This window comes from Thermobia domestica, chromosome 5 (genome assembly GCF_964235325.1).
Source record: "Thermobia domestica chromosome 5, izTheDome1.hap1.1, whole genome shotgun sequence".
NCBI lineage: Eukaryota > Metazoa > Arthropoda > Insecta > Zygentoma > Lepismatidae > Thermobia > Thermobia domestica.
The window spans coordinates 121,812,868-121,831,347 of record NC_137458.1 but is presented as its reverse complement, the minus strand read 5'-3'; the positions used below and the strand labels follow the sequence as shown (position 1 = coordinate 121,831,347).

Genomic DNA, 18,480 nt, shown 5'->3' with positions numbered 1-18,480 from the left:
AACAGTATATAATATACAAACCAACTTGTGCTAAATAACCCTTAAAAGCACAAATGCTATTTAACCGAGCCAGGGCAAAAGGATCCGCGTGGGATACGTTCATAGAAAGCAGGACGTCAGCGACGGTGAGTATACCGATAAACGAGGAAAAGTACTTCAATAGAAAAAGAAGAAAAAACGCATACGGTACCGTATTTTGTCTGTGGTACAGCTTTGCTCCATTTCCATAATCAGCTTGTAGACTGCCTTCACATAGCACTCCACTTAATCATATCTTTCATATGAAGTACTGAGGACACCGTGGCTCAGTGGTAGAGCGCTTACCTGTGGTGCATGGGAACCCTGATTCTATCCCGGCTAAGTGTGTTGTGGGATAACGTCGTGTCTATGGGTTTTCTCCCACTCTTATCCCACCATTTCTTCCATCGTTTACTTACCTTAACCAGCCTAAGAGACATAAACGTGAGACGTTAAACCGAAAGATTTCATTTTTTTATGGAGTACTACAAGGTAAGAAGCTCACTTTGCGTTTCGTATTTCTACCTCATGAGAGATAATACGGAGATATATTTTCTTTATTTACAATTCTACTGTGAAATCAGTGAACACATTTCTTCCGTACATTTTACAAATTTACGCTCCCCTAAAATAGAATAGCCCCGAAGGGGTGATACGTTGTGGGACATTATCGAGTGTTGCTAGCACGGTTGGCTGGTTCAAAAAATAAAATAAAAAAAAAAAAAAAAAAAAAACTAGATCTTGTGAACTTCATGGTGACATTTCCACATATCAAACCATATGCATTAGTTTTTATCTCCTTTTCACCTTGTAATGAAGGCGTCCCATTTTCAATTCTCGGTCGAACCACAACCTTTCCTTCAAGTGTAAATCAAGTAGCGGTTCGGGTGTCACTTTAAGCGACAACCTTCTCCTTGATAATCTCTGTATTACATAGAGGGCCGCGGTGGCTCAATGGTAGAGCGTTCACTTTGCTGCTTGGGGGTCCCGGGTTCGATCCTAATCCCCGCCAAGTGAACTTTGTGATGGACAAACACCGTGTGCGTGGGTTTTCTCGGGGTTCTCCCGTTTCCTCCCACTTTCTTAATTCATTTCTCATCTTCACCGTCTCCTTTAGCCTAACCGGCATAATCGTGGGACGTAAAACTCAAAGATTTCATTTTTTTCTGTATTACATAAGGATGTTAAGGCTAAACACGTAACGACACAAAATTTCATATTTCTGCTTGTCTGAATGCCTGTTGTATTATAAAGAAACCAAGGTTGCTTAAATATATTGATAGAAATTGTCAAAATTTATCGACTGGCTACGTAGCTTCCAACATTAGCTTGGATTGGACTTTATCTACATACTAAATTTATAATTTAATCCTTCAGTTATAACGTACTGATTATGATATGTTTACCTAAAACTTTACATACTAAACAACAACGGGATTTTCCCAATGGCTAAGGCGAGAGTTTCCCAATTTATATGTTTTCAGTTGTGCAACGGTTTATCTTTTTGTCCTTCAGAAATTACTCTTGACAAGTTTATAAAGATTAGTACAACGTATTTTTTATCAGGAGTTCTTCGTGAGTGAGTCGGCAGACTCGTCGTATTTGTGGCCAATTAGTCCCGGTGTGGAGTCCAAATGGAGGATAGTTTCTCTCGGATGTAAGCTGAGAAGCGGTTTGGATTCCGCTTTAGGCTTATGAGACTCCTCCTAGCATAACCCCGTTGTTGCATAATAACACAAGGCGAAACAATCTTATTTCTGTCTATATGTAATATAAATACATGGAGCAAATCATTTAAACCACAAAAAAGGTTGTTTTTTTCGGAAAAAAAAAGAAACATGATTTTTGCCAACCCTGGTTGCTAGAATCAATCGGCACCTTTCTCCCCCTATTGCATTACACACTTTGTTAGACTAGGGCCATCGTAACCTGAGCTCTGACAGATCTAACATCGTGCAAGTTGACGACAGTGTTGCGAACCGTCATAGCAAGAAGAATCAAAGCGACCACATGACAGAACGATAAAGGAATCGAATTACTTTATCACTGATTGAATCAGATTATAAGTTGAAATATTTACAAACTAGATATTAAAAAAAAAAAAAAAAAAAAAAAGAATAATCGTACTTCACTTTACTTCTCAACATTCCAGCACAACGTAGTTCCACTAGGCCTAAAGTTATTGCCACAATAATGAATACTTTTTTTGTTTTTCCACTTATTGACACAACTCTGTCCTTTTGACAAATTTGCTACGTAAATAGAAGTGGGGTTACATGGAACAACAACCGGTCCACCTCCCTATCGCCGCAGGGAGTAGGTTTTCCTGGAATTGAAAGCGAAGAGGGTAGTGAGTCTGTACGGCTCTTCTAAAGTTCAAGGGCAATGAACCATTATTTGGAATGTCAGGCTGAAATGAGTAGAATTTCTAATGATCTTTGTAGGAAATTTGTTGATATAAGGAAAAAAATGTACCTACATACTCTATATATTACAGAGATTGTTATAATGAGCTTTTCATAAGGACTGATTTAGAAATTGAGTGGTTGGAAAGTAACGAACATGATCCAGCTATATTTGCCTTTCCGTAGAAGACATTCTTTCACCAATATGTGAAGGGGAGGATAGGTTTAGTCCCACAAAAATACATTTGGAAACACTAGGTTGTTTCCATGGTAACCGAACAGTGTTGTCGCATTTATACCTACTCATTACTGTGAAAGTTTTTGTGTTGTCAGGTTGTTTTGATTTTTTGTGCTATCATCTCAGTGCATTGGTGTGAATATTGTGTTGTTATTTTTATTCATCAGTGGAACATAGTTTGTATTCGTATTATTCACATAGACCTAAAATATAAATTTAGTATGTGTATGTGTGTATGTTTGTGTTTATGAACACAATGCCTGAAGTGCGGAAAGGGGGTGCCGGGAATTTGTTTGAGTTTTACGTCCCTCGGTATGCCGGTTAGGCTAAAGGAGAACGGGAATTTGTGTTTAATCTTAGGGAATATTTGGAGAAAGAACGTAACTACGGTCCTTTATTGTCATTGAATAAAGTGATTGAAAGAGTAGATTCAGCTTTATACATTAGCCCTACAACTGTGAAAAGAATCACAAAAGAGAAGTGCCTGAAAGACCTCGCCGAACCGACGGAAATTTTATCCACCCTAGGAAAAAAGCGTAAGATTTCTACAGTAAATGGAATTAAATTATCTACAATTGAAAGCCATTCTCTAACGTAACTATTCATCATTAAAAAAAAAAAAGATCTTAGCAGAGTCGTTCTGATGCCTGTTTAGTGTCATACTAAAGAGTTGAACTGATTTTGAGTTTAATGTCTCTTTCAACAGCGAGGCTATATGAGACGTGGACTTACTGCTTAACGTGGAATCCGAACCACATGAGCTCCCGCCGGGAATAGAACCGGGGTCTCCCATGCCAAAGGCGTACGCTAACCGCTTAGCTACGAAGAAGCCCGATCTCATACTAAAGAGTTCGACTAACATATGTTTCCATACAGTAGTCAGGCATTTAGTATGACGCTAATCATATGTCAAAACGACTCTGCATAAGGCCCTATGTGTTTAGAAGTAACGGTTATTTTCTTTACGATTTTGTAAACTATCTTAACGCAATACTGATTTGTTTGTTTCTTTTGTCCAATACTTTCGTCAGGCATAATGTTAAATAATATTTTTGTTGTAATACATATATGATTCATTTCCACAAAATGTGCCCCTTGTTATATTGTTACAGAAGATAAATGTGGCAACCGTGCTTGATCGCACGTGAGAGTTGTCAGAGCTCTTCTTAGCGCGGCCTTACTCTAGTTGGTTTTGAAAGTTAAAGTCTTTCCAGCTTTAGAACAAAGTAGGCGTAAACAAAACAAAATGAATTACTCCGCGGCTCACAAGTACTTGGCAGCGAGAGACGTGAACAGCAAGATCGTCTGCTTACTGTCGTCTCATAATTTCCAGACTATAAGGCTACAGTTTGCTGGTAAATAATTAACGGACTGACACTGGCTACTGCTATGTTGGAGATATATATTTTCTTAAATCCTTATATAAACGAGATTGTCTCTATTCCTGTTGTCCTTTTTTGTGTTGTATAACACGAGACGAAAATTGATTATTGTCACACATCGTCGTCATGAAACTCTACATTCTACAATAATTTTAAATGAGTGGGGAAGGCGCGTGAACGCATACGCATGCGCGCAGTAAATACTATATGTCCATATACGAGTGAGGTTGAAATAAAGCTACATCTGTTGTTTAATATTATATATATTGCGCTTATTATCACAAAATGTAGGATAAATTCAGACATTTTTATTTGAAATTAGTATTTTAGTAGGGATTATATTGCGGTAGGATACCAGTGCATTGAAACCAACAACCAATCACTGGTCATCGACAAACTGGTAGTCAGGTGGGCTTGTTTACATCTACTTTTTTCTAAGGCTGGAAAGAGAATAGTCAAAGGTTAGGTAAGACCGTGTGCTTGAAACATTGACAAATTATTCTCTGTTTATTTAATACGGCCTCACTACGCACATTAATATAGTCCAAGTTTAAACCTAATTTCTTTTCGTAGTAGTTAGTCATCATACAGTGAAGACCTGTATTTCCTTTATCGTTTGTCTGATACTTAAGTTTCATTTATACCAATAATTTCTACCAGTTTCCCCGTAAATTTTGTAATTTCAAAGGGGTGAGCGAAAACCGATGACAATAATTATTTAAGTTCCATTGAAAGTCTAATTCTTATATCATGGATTTGCTCTTAACATCGTTTCATAAGACTACAATGCATAACCGTAGGGCGTTATGTCATTAAATCGAGTTTGATATTTAATGTTCTACTATTTTTAGATAGGTAAATTGTACTATTGGTAATATTGTACCAGGGACGGATGCCCCCAGAAGAGGAAACTTTCTTATTTTATATATATATATAAATAAAACCCATCCCATAGTTTGGAGCCCTTAAAAGTAGCAGTATGACATCCCCCCCCTCCCAGAAGTCGGTCCTGGATCCGCCCCTGTATTGTACTGAGGGCAACTATTCCCTACATAAATGATTATAAAGAGGCGAGACATTAGCGCATTTGAACAAAGTGAGACACACCACATAGTGGCTTCGAACTTTACTTTACAGGAATCAGATACAGCTTGGAAAGCCATTCCATTAACGAACTTCCATTTCTACGAAGGATGCTTGCATGAGAGAGTATGATACATGATTTACTGTTAGTATGGTAACCGTGAAGCGGAGGCAGATGAATAGCGCATAGGTGTTAGACACAGGAACGATCGTTATTTGCTGTTACTGTTACATATCTATGGAAGTAGCTTTGAGCGAAAGTATGCGTAGTGTTTTGCGTACGGGAGGTCACACTTAAGTTAGTATTTTTGCTCAACAACTTAAGTATGAACTTTAGTTAATAGTTGGAAACACCCAACGAAGCTGTCTTTCGTGGTGGGCAAACATTGTGTGAGTGAGTTTCTCGGAGTTCTGTTTTCTCCCACTTTATTCATTCCACCATTGCATTCATTTCTCATCATCATCTCGTTTAGCCTAGCCGGCATAACCGTGGAATGTAAAACTGAAAGATTTCATTTTACTTTTTTCAAGCTATCTTTCTGATATATTTTCCATTTAGAGCTTCCTCGTTGATATATAGCTTTGGGTCGGGAGACTTTTGTTCGATTCCCGGTAGGGCTTAGGTGCTGCCTCACGTTGAGCCTTCATATAACTTTGGTGCTAAAAAGAACATTAAAACTAAGCAATCTTTTCGTTCCAACCTACAATGCACTTTATTATAGTCTAGTTCTGCGGATTGCATTGTGAATTTGTGTAAATTGAAGCATGAGACAAACTTTGTGGCGTTCGAAGGAGGCGGTGCGATTTTCATTGAAACGCCGTTAGTAAATAAGAGAGCTGCGCTGTTGCCACCTTGTTAAAACCGAGAACGAGATGCATCTATCACCTGCTTACATGTTGGTGCTGTAGTGCGTGTGTTTAAACCACCATCAATTTTGTCCTACACTTTGCAATACTTGAGTATGACTACTGCAAGTTCCTTTCTTCTGAAACTTACTAAGTACCAGGGGATACGGTGGCTTAGTGGTAGGGTGCTCATCTTTGGTGCGTCGGGTTCCCAGCTTGATCCTGACTTGCGCCAAATGTGCTTTGTGGTCAACAGACTCGTCCTTCCTCTCTTTCTTAATTCCACCGTTTCGTTCGTTGTTGTAATCATTGGCTCCTTTAACCTCGGCCCATAAGTGTGGAACGTTAAAGTTAAAAATAAGTGTTTCAGTGTGTATAATAAGTCAGAGTACCCAACTCATGTATGCTCTTTTATTTATTTAAAAAGAAATATATTTTTTGGCGCCGAGACTGTTTAGGCGATGCTAAACCTTCATCAGTCAACAAATGTTCGTAGAAATGTTACTTGCATTACTAATTCAATTCGTAAGAAATTGTATGTCCATGGTTCTAGACCGACGCAATTATGAAAAATCTTGTTTGCAGAATTGAAAACAAATCTCTGAATATACAATTTCTTAAATATGAGTTAGGGATCTAAATAAATATTTGCGTGAAGATTCGCTGGTTGATGAAGATGAAAGCCTGTTCCGAAACTTTTTAAACATACATAACGACGCAATAATGTAAGCACTGTGTCAATTGTATTATACAGAAGTTTATCAACCCTTCAAGTGGTTCTTGATATTATAAACTGAGATTTTTTTCTGTCAACGAAGCATTTTTCTTTTTCCTCCTTTAAGGACTACAAAATATACCGCTACGTAGTCCACAAACCAATGTAAAAATTCCTTAACAGTCACGTACCGATGATTATAATGAAATGAAATCTTTCAGTTTTACAACCCAACAGTATGTTGTGTAAGTTAAAAGAGACTGTAATGATGAGAATGAATGCAGTTGTGGAATAAAGGAAGGGGGAGGAAACCGGAAAACCCTGAGAAAACCCACGCACACTGTCTTCCCGCCACAAAGTTCATTGATGTGGGTTGTGTTCGAACCTGGAACCTCATGCACTAGAGGTGACCACTCTACCACTGAGTTACCGCGACCTCCTGTATAATTAAATCGTTATTGTATATATAGTTCAATAATGTATAATTTAGCAGTATATATTTCAGAACTATGTGTTCAGAGCTTTCTTATGGGGATTTATATGCTAGTAATAATATTTCACTTTTCATCTTGGCTACAGGTCATGGTTTTCATGGGAAAACGTTCCTTTACTTTAGAGTATTAACTAGCAAATACCCTCACATGTTGTCGTAGACAATGTTTTGCATTCTTCCTTTTGCATCTTTCATATAGAATATGAACTCGGAGACTTGCACAAGATTTGAACATCTCGTATGGACATCTTAGAGAAGCATTCCGCACTCCTTTCTTCTGTTCTAGGCCAAACATTTAGAAACGCTGTTACAGTGTTCAATTATTTTAAATGAAAATTCTAAACAGAAAATTTCCTATTTTTTGAGTAACAAACGGAGATGTTTCAGCACGGGTAGCAGAGAAGAGAATATTTTAACTAGCTTCTTTTTTGAGAAGACCAATTGGATTGGAGACATCTTGCGAATAAGTTGTCTGCAAGGAGAGATGGAAAGAAAGTGAAGAGTAGAAAGAACATAACTGATCGATGATTTGAAAAACAGGAGAAAGTATTGGAAGTTAAAACAGAAAGTTGAAGACCGAGAGACGTGGAAGAAACATTTCTAGACCCAAACCTAAGGGGGAAAATCCTCATTAGTTCTAGCACGACCTGTCGACAGGTAGAATACTTCATAATAATAATAATAATAACGTTAAGGGATTCCGGGATATGGACATCTTAATACAATAATTAAAATCCCACTCCATTTTCTTCCCTTCCAGATTAAATACCAAAAAAAACGCGTAAACACTTGTCTTATTATTTTAAATGAGAAATCGAAGTACGAAATTTTGTGTTTATTATAAGAGTTGTAATCAGCTATTTTTTTTTTTTCCCTGCTAGATCAAATATGAAAGAACGATGTAACACATATCTAATTATTAAGAAGTTTAAACACCAAATTTCATGTCTTCAACCTTAGAAAATTCCGAGATGAAGACATCCTGTTATATTAATTGATCTTCACCCCTTTTCTTCTCTAGTAGGCCAAATATCAGAAAATGCTGAAACACGTGTCTAGTTATTTTAAAAGAGAAGTCTATGCACCAAATTTTATGTCTTTAACCTTCAGAAAATCCGAAATAGGACATTTTTATTATAATAATTGCCGTCCCTATTTCACCTCCTTCCTCCTCGAATTTCCAAAAATCTTTTCTTAGTCAACCTGACTCTCAAATTCTTTGCATGGCCCATATTTCAAGTTTCTAGTTTAAGCGGTTGACTTGGGCATTGATCAGTCAGTGACTCAATCAGGACGACTACTTTTATGTATAGAAATTAGATAAACTTATGCTGAAGATTTACAGAGTCAGGGTGAATACATTAGATATCCTGCCTTTCACAAAAGTTATTTGTCATCGATATCTGATTTCCATGAATGGAGAACACGTTCGTAGGTAATAAACATATCGGAAGTAATATATGAAAGAAGAGAACACATCTAATCATCATATCTCATTCAACGCAGAAGATTCAAATATATCATGAGATTTGGCATTTTTTATTATTATTGACACACTCCAGACGAGGTATAACCCTTGTGGAACTAACCTCCTGTAAGACGTACGATAGGAATATTCTTCGCGTATTTTTACATTTTTATTATAGCAAGCTTTATAGTTTTCTTTAAAATAAAATAATAAAAAAAAACACTTAAGTGAGTCTTTTCGACTAATTTAGGAAAAAGATAAAAACATAAAAAGAAGTGCTGTGTAAAGCAGTTCGTCGGCAAGGTGTTACTTAAATTCATCGGTTGTTTTCAATCATAAATTGATACTTGGTGTCAGTGGGATAATTTGTTTTCTCAGAGTGTGCGGTTCATTTTTCAAAATACAATTAAGTCTTTTTCTTAAATATAAATATATATATAAATATATATATATATATATATATATATATATATATATATATATATATATATATATATATATATATATATATATTTAATTTCATCGGAATCAATATTTAACTGAATAAAACTAATATTAGATTATAATGCAAGAAACATGGATTTTAATTAATTTAACCCTGCGATAAAGTGTTATACATAATTAGCAGAGTTGATAATGTTTGAGGGGCTGAACATTGGAACAAGTGGCAAATGTCATCAAAGTTTGTAAGTATAACACACAATAATTGGAAATAATTTCTTCACAATGCATCGATCCTTAGAATTTATGTATAACCTTAATCCTTTCTGTTTCACCTGGGTTAATACGCCTGTTTATGTAAAAGTAAATTTTCTGACTTAATTCTGTATTTTATCATTGCTGTTTACCATGTCTGGTTATATCTTTTAATATGAAGTACAATTTCAATTATGATAATCATAAATATCTTATATTTTATAATTGAAAACTTTATCAGAACTAATTTGGGGAGCGCAGTAGCTCAGTGGTAGAGCACTTACCTCTGATGTGTGAGGCCGCTGGTTCGATCCCCAGCCAAGTAAGTTTGTGGTGGACAGAATCGTCCGAGGGTTTTCTTGGGGTGCTCCCGTTTCCTTCCACAATCTCATTCCACCCATTCTTCCATCATTAACTTGCCTTAATCATCCATTTCTGTTAACTTGAAGGGCATAATCGTAGAACGTTAAACTGAAACTGTTCTTTCAGAACTAATTTAAATATAAATTATAAAAATATTAAGAAACTCCATTGCCTTATTGTTGTCCTACGTGTCTTCGGCGGGAATGACCTGGCTTCAATTTTTGGTGAGACCACATGTGATTCGGATCCCGCAAGTAGGAGGAAATGGGAAACAGTCGAACTCTGTTCATCCCTAGTACCCCGTGTCGACTAGACTTTCCCGTTTTCTAGCGGTCCCTTGAGCTGACAAATATGTTGTTTTCACTGCATCATTTGAATTTGATTTAGCAGATCCTTGATTGAAGAAAATCCTAACTTTCCCTGAAAATCTCCTTTTCACATTGTGGACTCATGATTGCTTCTTTTTTATTTTCGAAATTTTTTTATATGCAAGTAAAGGGAAAAATCATTCAAGCCCTTTATTTTACATTAAGAGCCGATGAAATGGACGACATGGGGCGTGTGAAAGTAACAATGAATTTAAAAAAGAAAAAAAAGACGAAAAAGAAAAGAAGAGAGAGAAGCAGAAGTTTTCATTGAATATGATTACTACTATACAGTGAACTGAATGATAATTTTTGTGTACAGCAAATTTTCAACCAGCGTCTTTTCAGATTTTGCTTGGGAGCGAGGAGGTTTTCGATTATTATTTTTACATGTCACCGGCCCCCCTTTGTTTCCATGATCGAGAGGAACTTTTCTGCTATAGGAGTCGAAATTATATAGTTTGTTTTTTTAAAAAAACAGGCTTTCCAATGCTGCTAATTTTCCTATATATTTGCGTCTCTTCCTATAAACTCCTATATTTTAACGAAACCACGTATATTTTTGTGGCATTGCTACTTCCACTTGTAAAAATAATATAAGGAAATAAAGTATGGGTGGTTGGAGGGCATTTTGTCTCCATAGTAGGGTGGTTGAATGAAGACTCTTTTGTGTTTCATCCTTTCTGCTTATTGTCTAAAGATAATTACACCTACCTGTTACAAAGCAATTAATAGATGCTATGCAGAACGTCTGGAGAATGTATCAAGATTACTTAGAAGAGTGCAGATCCAAAGAAGCCGCAGTGGCAAAGATTTCCAGAGAAGAAAATGCGTTAAGAAATGCGAAGCAAGAAGCTTTATATCAAAAGTTGCAAAGAGTGAACCGTCCCTAAAGAAATTAAATAAAATGGACGAAACAGTACAGAAGGAAATGGAAGTAGCTACTAGACTGATGAAAGATGCTCAGACAAGATTATCTTCTGTGCTATCAAAAAAAGACACGGTTGACGTTAGTGTTGCCCAGGCAATGATCCAGACCGCATTCCTAAAGATGAATGAACTACAGAAAATTCAAGACGAGCAGAACAAAGAGAAACGGAAGATGGCAAATAAGCATATTCAGGCACTGAAGAAATCGAAAGTGTAACTGATACTTTTACTGTTGTATATATTTCCTTAGATGCACTAAGTTCTGTGTGCAATTCTATATTTAGATCTTAACAAACCAACTCTTTGTATCTTTTTTTTTTTTTTTTTAATGAATTTTGTATTGATTTTTACAACTTACGTATATTATCAGAAAAAAAAGGGAATTAACAAAGAAATGATAGGATCTTATAAGTGATGAAATTATTCATATCTTGGAGACGTTTACTTACAAACACTGATTTTCTTATGCAGATCCTTTTTACAATTTGCTTTTGCTTATGGTCGTTACTTAGTACTGGTGAGCTACGTACGAAAACACTAAGAAACTCGTATAAAGTTTTGCAACGAGATAATTATCCATTTAGTTATATTTAGAGTAAAATATATGTGCATATAACATAGAGATGCAAGGGCTTGGAAAAAAAAACGGCTTTTTTGGAAAAAAACTCGGTTTTTTCTGCTTTGCTTTTTTGCTTCGGAAATTTTGGGCTTTTTTCAAAATACTGCTTTAAATTGATAAAACAGACATTGTATTGCTTCTCTATAACACAAAAAGTCATTCAATTAGTGGTTGATGCTGACAATAATATAAAACATCGAAAATAAACTATGAATTTCGAAAAAATATTTCAAACAATTTTTCTTCAACATATTTACATTATGAATTCCACAGGATTAACCAATGTATATAATAAGATTTTTTTAACCTCCTATATACACAAGTAAGCAGAATTGGCAAGAACCGTGGTTGTTTTTTAAAATGCCAAAAACCCGTTTTTTGGGGGATGTTTAAACCAGGCTTTTTTGGTTTAAACCAGGCTTTTTTGACTTAGATATTTTGCTTTATGTATTTATATTACATATTCACAGAAATAGCCTAAGTTTGTTTCGCCTTGATGTTATTATGCAACAGCGGGGTTATGCCGGAAGAACTCCCATAAGCTTAAAGAAGTGCGGTCAGTAAATTTCTTAAGTTGAGAATCTCCCGCCCTAGCCATTGGGAAAATCCCGTCATTACTTGAAATGTAAGACACTAACGGGAAAATCCTGTTATTGCTTTGCATGTAAAATTTAAAGGTCAACGTACCATAATCAGTACGCTAAAACTGAGGTATTAAATTACAAATTTAGTACCGGTACGTAGATATCATTGAAAGTCCAATTCAAGCTAATGTTGGAAGCTACGTAGGCAATCGATAAATTTTGCCAATTTCTATCAATATATTTAAGCAATATTGGCTTCTTTATAAAACAACACGCATTTAGGCATGTAGAAATATACAATTTGGTTTGTTTCGTATATTTAGGCTTAACATCCTTACGAAATACCGAGGTTATCAAGGAGAAGACTTTCGCTTAAGCTGACATCCGAACCGCTACTTGGGTTACGCATGAAAGAAGGATTGTGGTTCGACCGAGAATTGAACATGGGACAACTTGATTAAAAGGTGAAAGGGAAATAAAACTATTGCAGGTGGTTTGATATCTGGAAACGTTACCATGAAGTTCACACGATTCGCATTTTTCATTCTTTTTATTTTTGTGGTTTAAACCAGTTATTAAAAAAAAAAGTTGGTGTAAATCAGCCAACCCTAAAAGTAAACACTTCTTTTTAAAGAATACACAAATAACTAGCAAAATAGTATGTAGTATTTTTACTTCAAAATATTCCATACCCTCTTTTTGAAACAAAATAAAATTAAAATAAAACAAGAGAAATACTTAGATTTATATGATACACTTAAAGACTGCACATCTAGAGCTTTTGGTTCTGTATATTCTTGAAATTCTACAGTTAAGTTTTGTAGAACCACCATCACAGTTTACCCAATCCTCAAGTTTTCTGAATTTTTAACAAGAGGGATTCAACATATCATTACGGAACTCCCCCGCCCCCCCCCCAAAAAAAAAAGCCTACGGAATATATTTAAGTTAAGCTAAATACAACTGCACAACAAACATGACTGAGTGATTAGCTTTTGCGCTTCTATCGGGAAGTCCGGGATTCAACCAGCATTCGACCATTCTGACAAAGCTTTTCTTCATTCCATCTGTGAATGTAGAAATAGTGCGTGTACTGTGAGTTGGGCGACTTCCTTTTTTATTGTTTTTAAATCGTTATTATTACTAATTACCAGCAGTGACGGTTTTGCAAAGGTTAGGGGGGCGGTCTTTCGGACTGAAGCCCGTTCCCGAAAGTTACGGAATGTCTGCAACAAACGAAATATCTATTATTTATGCCTTTACTCATAAACTTTAAGCTCCCGTCAAATAAAAATTACGAATGTTTAAAAAAACTAAACATTAGTAAGAAACCCTTCCCAAAATACTTTTCTAAATCCGCCACTGATTCTCAGTATAAAATGATTTTTAAAGTTGTATCCGGAAGATTATTGCTAAACATATAAATGAAACGAAATATTAGTTATGCCTGTACTCATAAACTTCAAGCACTTCCCAAATAAAATTAGGAATTTTTAGGAAATGAAACAATCAGAAAAAACCCTCCTAAAGTACTTTTCTAAATCCGCTACTGATTATTTGTATAAATTGGTATTCAAGGTTGTGTCCGGAAAATTATTGCTAAATCACTTCACAGTTACAGTATAACAGAAATGTGGAAGTACGGTTTGACGGATATATTGAAAAACGTACGCTTTGACGGATAAATAGAAAAACGGGCAAGTTTAACTTTTGCGCTAGAAGCTAGAGTACTAAAAGCTCTTAGAAATGAAACACGGATGACAAACTAGAGAAGAAAACAGATGTCGATAACTCAAAAGTTAAAATTAAGTTAAATAGCCTCTAAAATTACCCTCAAATACTACATTCTTCATGTTAGCTTTAATTCGTAAAACATGTGCTCCATCCATCTTGATGGTGAATTTCAGAGCGAAATATCACATTCAGGTCATGGAATTCTTATCTAACTATAGAATATACTATAAGAAAGCTATTTAGATAGAAAAATCATGAAGTTGAAAAAAGCCAAAATTTCCAAAATTCTCGTTTTTTTCCCAAAAAAGCCGGCTTTTTATGTGAAAAAAACCATCGATTCAAAAAAGCCGGCTTTTTTGCATCTCTAATATAACAGTTGGTGTAATTTCCATGTTATTTTTTAAAATTATTTTATTTCTACGTATTGGATAATTGAAATGTTGGTTTTTCACAGCTTCACAAAACTTCCTATAATATTTCGTCGTGAATTTCAACATTTTTTTTTTCTTTTTTCATTAGAATTGGAAAACCTGGTAATATATAGTCGTTTGTGTACCCATATACTGATTGGACGTCCGAAAGGGAGACATAAACCTTGTTTCCTCCTACTCGTATAAATTATTTGTATGTGCAACTTCTTTCTTACGTAATCTTTATTTTTCATCTCTGCTCAACCAATATTGCCGATGAGACTTCCGGTTTGAATACAGGGTTAAGCAAGATGATGGTATGCAACTTGCTAAATGGGATTTTCTCTAAATTTTCAAAATAAGTTTGTGGAGAACAGAAAGGGTGAGTTTGTCCGATGAAGAAGGAACTTAGACCCTCTACATCATTGCAAGGTCCCTTTCTAAAAGTATGTATAGGAGAGAGAAAATAATTACAAGAAGTTAAATATGATTTCGCGTGAGAGTTCCCTGAATCTATTAAGTTTACTAGGTACAGAAAATAATACGGGATAAAATTGTATACGTACTTCTTCAGCCTTTCATGTTATACATTCCTATCTTCTCAGCAATTTCCTGGCCAACATGCACAATTTTTCTATTTAATTTCTTCTTGGAATGATTTCGACTTCGAATGATTAGGACGCGTGATTTCAGTAGCCCCAGTGCTCCTTACTGCTTCATTAATAAAGCAAAAAGCAATTCAATGATGTAAAAAGTAACGTTTCTAGTTGATCAGGTACAGGTGGTAAGTATGAAGTTATTCTGGCGACAATAGAAGAGAAGGAAGTAAATTCATGTATACAATTTATTCCTTCTAAAACATTCTTCTGAAATTCATGGTAACAATTCGTACAAAAGAAGGAGATTTAAAATTAAAATAATAATAATAATAAATGCACAACTGTGAGCCGATTTTACACAAGTAGAGAACAAAGGAAGTATATTGATTTAGTGGGTTTTGTGGTCAGCACATCAATTCCCGTCTTCGTAAATTGTGGCTTTTTACAGTAGATAGCAATTCGTCGTCATCCTCTAAGCTTACAGTGGCTCGGATTTCACCTTAAAATGTAGGTTTACGTGTAGTCTCAGTGCTAAAAAGGAAAGTTAAACTTTAACAATCAAACAAATAACAACAAACAGTTATTTGTACAGTACAACGTATGGAACTTCCCTTTATTTTTTTCTTTTGTAACGAGATTTTATTTTATTCGGGGGAGGGGGGAATGAGGGGTCGCAAGATTCTTACCATTTGCTGCTTGCCTGAATCAGTTGTTCTCCAGGTCAACACCTTCAAAGCAGCGTAAATCGGGGTTTCGTCCGATTGATCAACAAGTAGTGCTATCTATGTACAAACAAGAATGCAACAATAGTCAAATCTCTGTCCGCATAATCGTATATGTTCCACGCTTCAAAAACAAAATTTTGGCGTTGTACTACTTTCTGCCAATCACATACTCCACGTATGCTTCGTATATTAATATTTATGATTCACGTTGATGTCTGTTGGTGCAAGTTTGAATCAGTCAATCTGAAACTGACACATTCTAAGTTTCTGCTAAAATTTTAGTTTTTGTTCTTTCTTCTTTCAATTTTTTGAATTGCATTTATCAGATTTCTCTACAACTCTGCTTCTATAACTTTAATCGGACATAATAGGCTAATAGTTAAGAGATTTTGATTAGCAATAGAGTTGTCCTGGGTTCAAGTTTGGTCATTGATACTTCTCGTTTAACTAGCCAGTACCAGGACAATATCAAAGACTTCTCAGTAGACCATGAATCTCCTCAACGGTTGATGGTGTTAATATCGTATTTAACCGACTTCAATGTGTGCGTGCTCACGTATAAGTTCAACACAGATGTATTGATTTTGATGATCCATTTTTATTTTCAAAGAGTATACTTTCTCGCAGGTTTCATATATACGGTGTATATATATATATATATATATATATATATATATATATATATATATATATATATATATATATATATGAAACGTTTTATGTTTGTGTATAATTCCGTATCTCATAGAGCGATTAAATATATATATATATATATTTGGTCACGCATTGTTTCTAGACTGACCCATTTTATAGGAAGTTAGTGCCATACATTTAGTAGGTACCTAACTAAACTGATGGGGTTACGAAAAAGTGAAAAAATTAAACAAACTACTGTCAAAGAAATATGTAAACCTTTGTGAGGAAAATCAGTTTGCAAAAATGGTTTGCTTATAATTGTGCATTCTTCAGTTTCCGCCAAACCACATTGTTCAGGTTTAATTGATCAAACTTATATTTGCGTATCGTTTGCATGTTTGAGCGCTATAATATAAACTCTGATATTAAATTATGCTATTAACTGTTTCTAATCGAGTTTGTTTGTTTTTTCTATAGAGGCGTGCATCCACAAAAGATAGAGTGTAGGAGACAGAAACGACTTAAACGATTGAATTTAAGTTCTCTTGACTCACATTTTCCCTCATAGGGACAGTTTATTTTACTATTTACTAGTTTTATTTTCCAAGAAACAGATATGATCGATTGCCAAATTGTTAAAATTTTTGGAGATTTTTGTTTGCTTCAGTGACAAAATAACATCTTTCTTCCAGAAAATTTTGTCCGTGGGTTAAAAAATCAAAGTGAAAAGGGGGTGCACTGTAACATTGTTTGCTATAAAAAAAAAAATAAATAAATAAATAAAATAAAATAAAAATTTAAGCTGTCTTCACTTCGGGAGACCGGTGACCCAATCCGAGGGAAGGGAGGCAGAGCGTCCACGGAAGATGCCTGGAAGAAACACTGAAAATATCTAGTCTTTATTTTTTATATTACTTGAGTCCTTCGGGGCCGAAAGTTAGCATGTTACAGGTTCAGTTCCTTTTGTGAGGATATAGAATTAAGAAATAAGTGAATTCAGCTGTTAAAAAAAAGTCACTAGTAACGGTGATTAGAATCATGCTTACCACACATCACCCAACGATAAGCTGTTTAGTCGACTATAATGTTTCGTGGCTGTAATGTCGTGTGGTTTCTTATTTATTGCATTAAACATTAATAAGTGACATAGTAGAATACATTGCATGCTATATTGTTGTCTGTCCCTTCCAATTAATAAGTCTTTATATTTTTAAAATTCGGTGCAAGCAGTTCAAATCAGTTAGAATTTTTCATGTAAAACTAGTAGAAGCAACCATTCTTCGCACGAAAAGAATAAGGCTCTTACTGAATATAAAACCAAATGCTTCTCTCCTTTTCCTTTTTGAAGCGGAATTTTCGAGAACGCTGAAACAAGTGTTCACTCATTTTTAATGAAGAGTTTATTTATCAAATTTCTCGCCTCCAGCGTAAACGAAACCTTACATTAAACAATTTATGAATAAAGAATCGGACATTTGAATAATATAGAGATTGTCTCGTTTCCCCCATAAGAGTGGAATTTTAGATAATGCTAAAACAGCTGTTCAGTTGTTTTTAATTAAGAGTTAATACATTAAATTTCACACCTCTAACTTAAGCACATACTCACAATGGACATATAATGAATATGAATTCAGATATTAGAATATTACAGAATTTATTCCCTTTACCCCTCCAGGGATTTTCGAGAAAGCTGAAATACATATACCTTTATTTTAATTAAGAGTATATATACCGAATTTAGAACCTATCTCGGGTTCACACTGGAAATAAATAAAAAAAAAAGAAAAAAAAGAAAAAGAAATCATGTCCAGATCTTAGACATGTATATCATATTCAAGTTCATACGAATTTTATGATTTAAATATACGTAGATCTGAACTTTTAGATCTAGATTAGGTACCAAAATCTATGGTTTCTAATATTTTAAGTACTTGTTCTCATGCTGATACTATGATATATTGAACTAACATGAAAGGTGCGATTTATGAGTAGACCGTGGGGTTTAGTTGATCAATATTTGTCTTCATTTCTTTCTCTTTTTCCATTGTCATTGAAATTGCTCGTAACCAATTAAAAATATACGAGTTGGGCATATTTACAGTTTTTTTCAATTATCAACGACAGAACAAATTGCTAAAGAGAAATGACTATTAAAATCACTTACGACG

General features: G+C 34.9%; 1 protein-coding gene across 2 annotated transcripts in view; it reads left to right on the top strand.

The window, feature by feature from the left end:
• Ino80 (chromatin-remodeling ATPase INO80) overlaps nucleotides 1-18,480 on the top strand; it is a 196,354-nt gene that overhangs the window by 1,386 nt on the left and 176,488 nt on the right. The window lies entirely within an intron of this gene.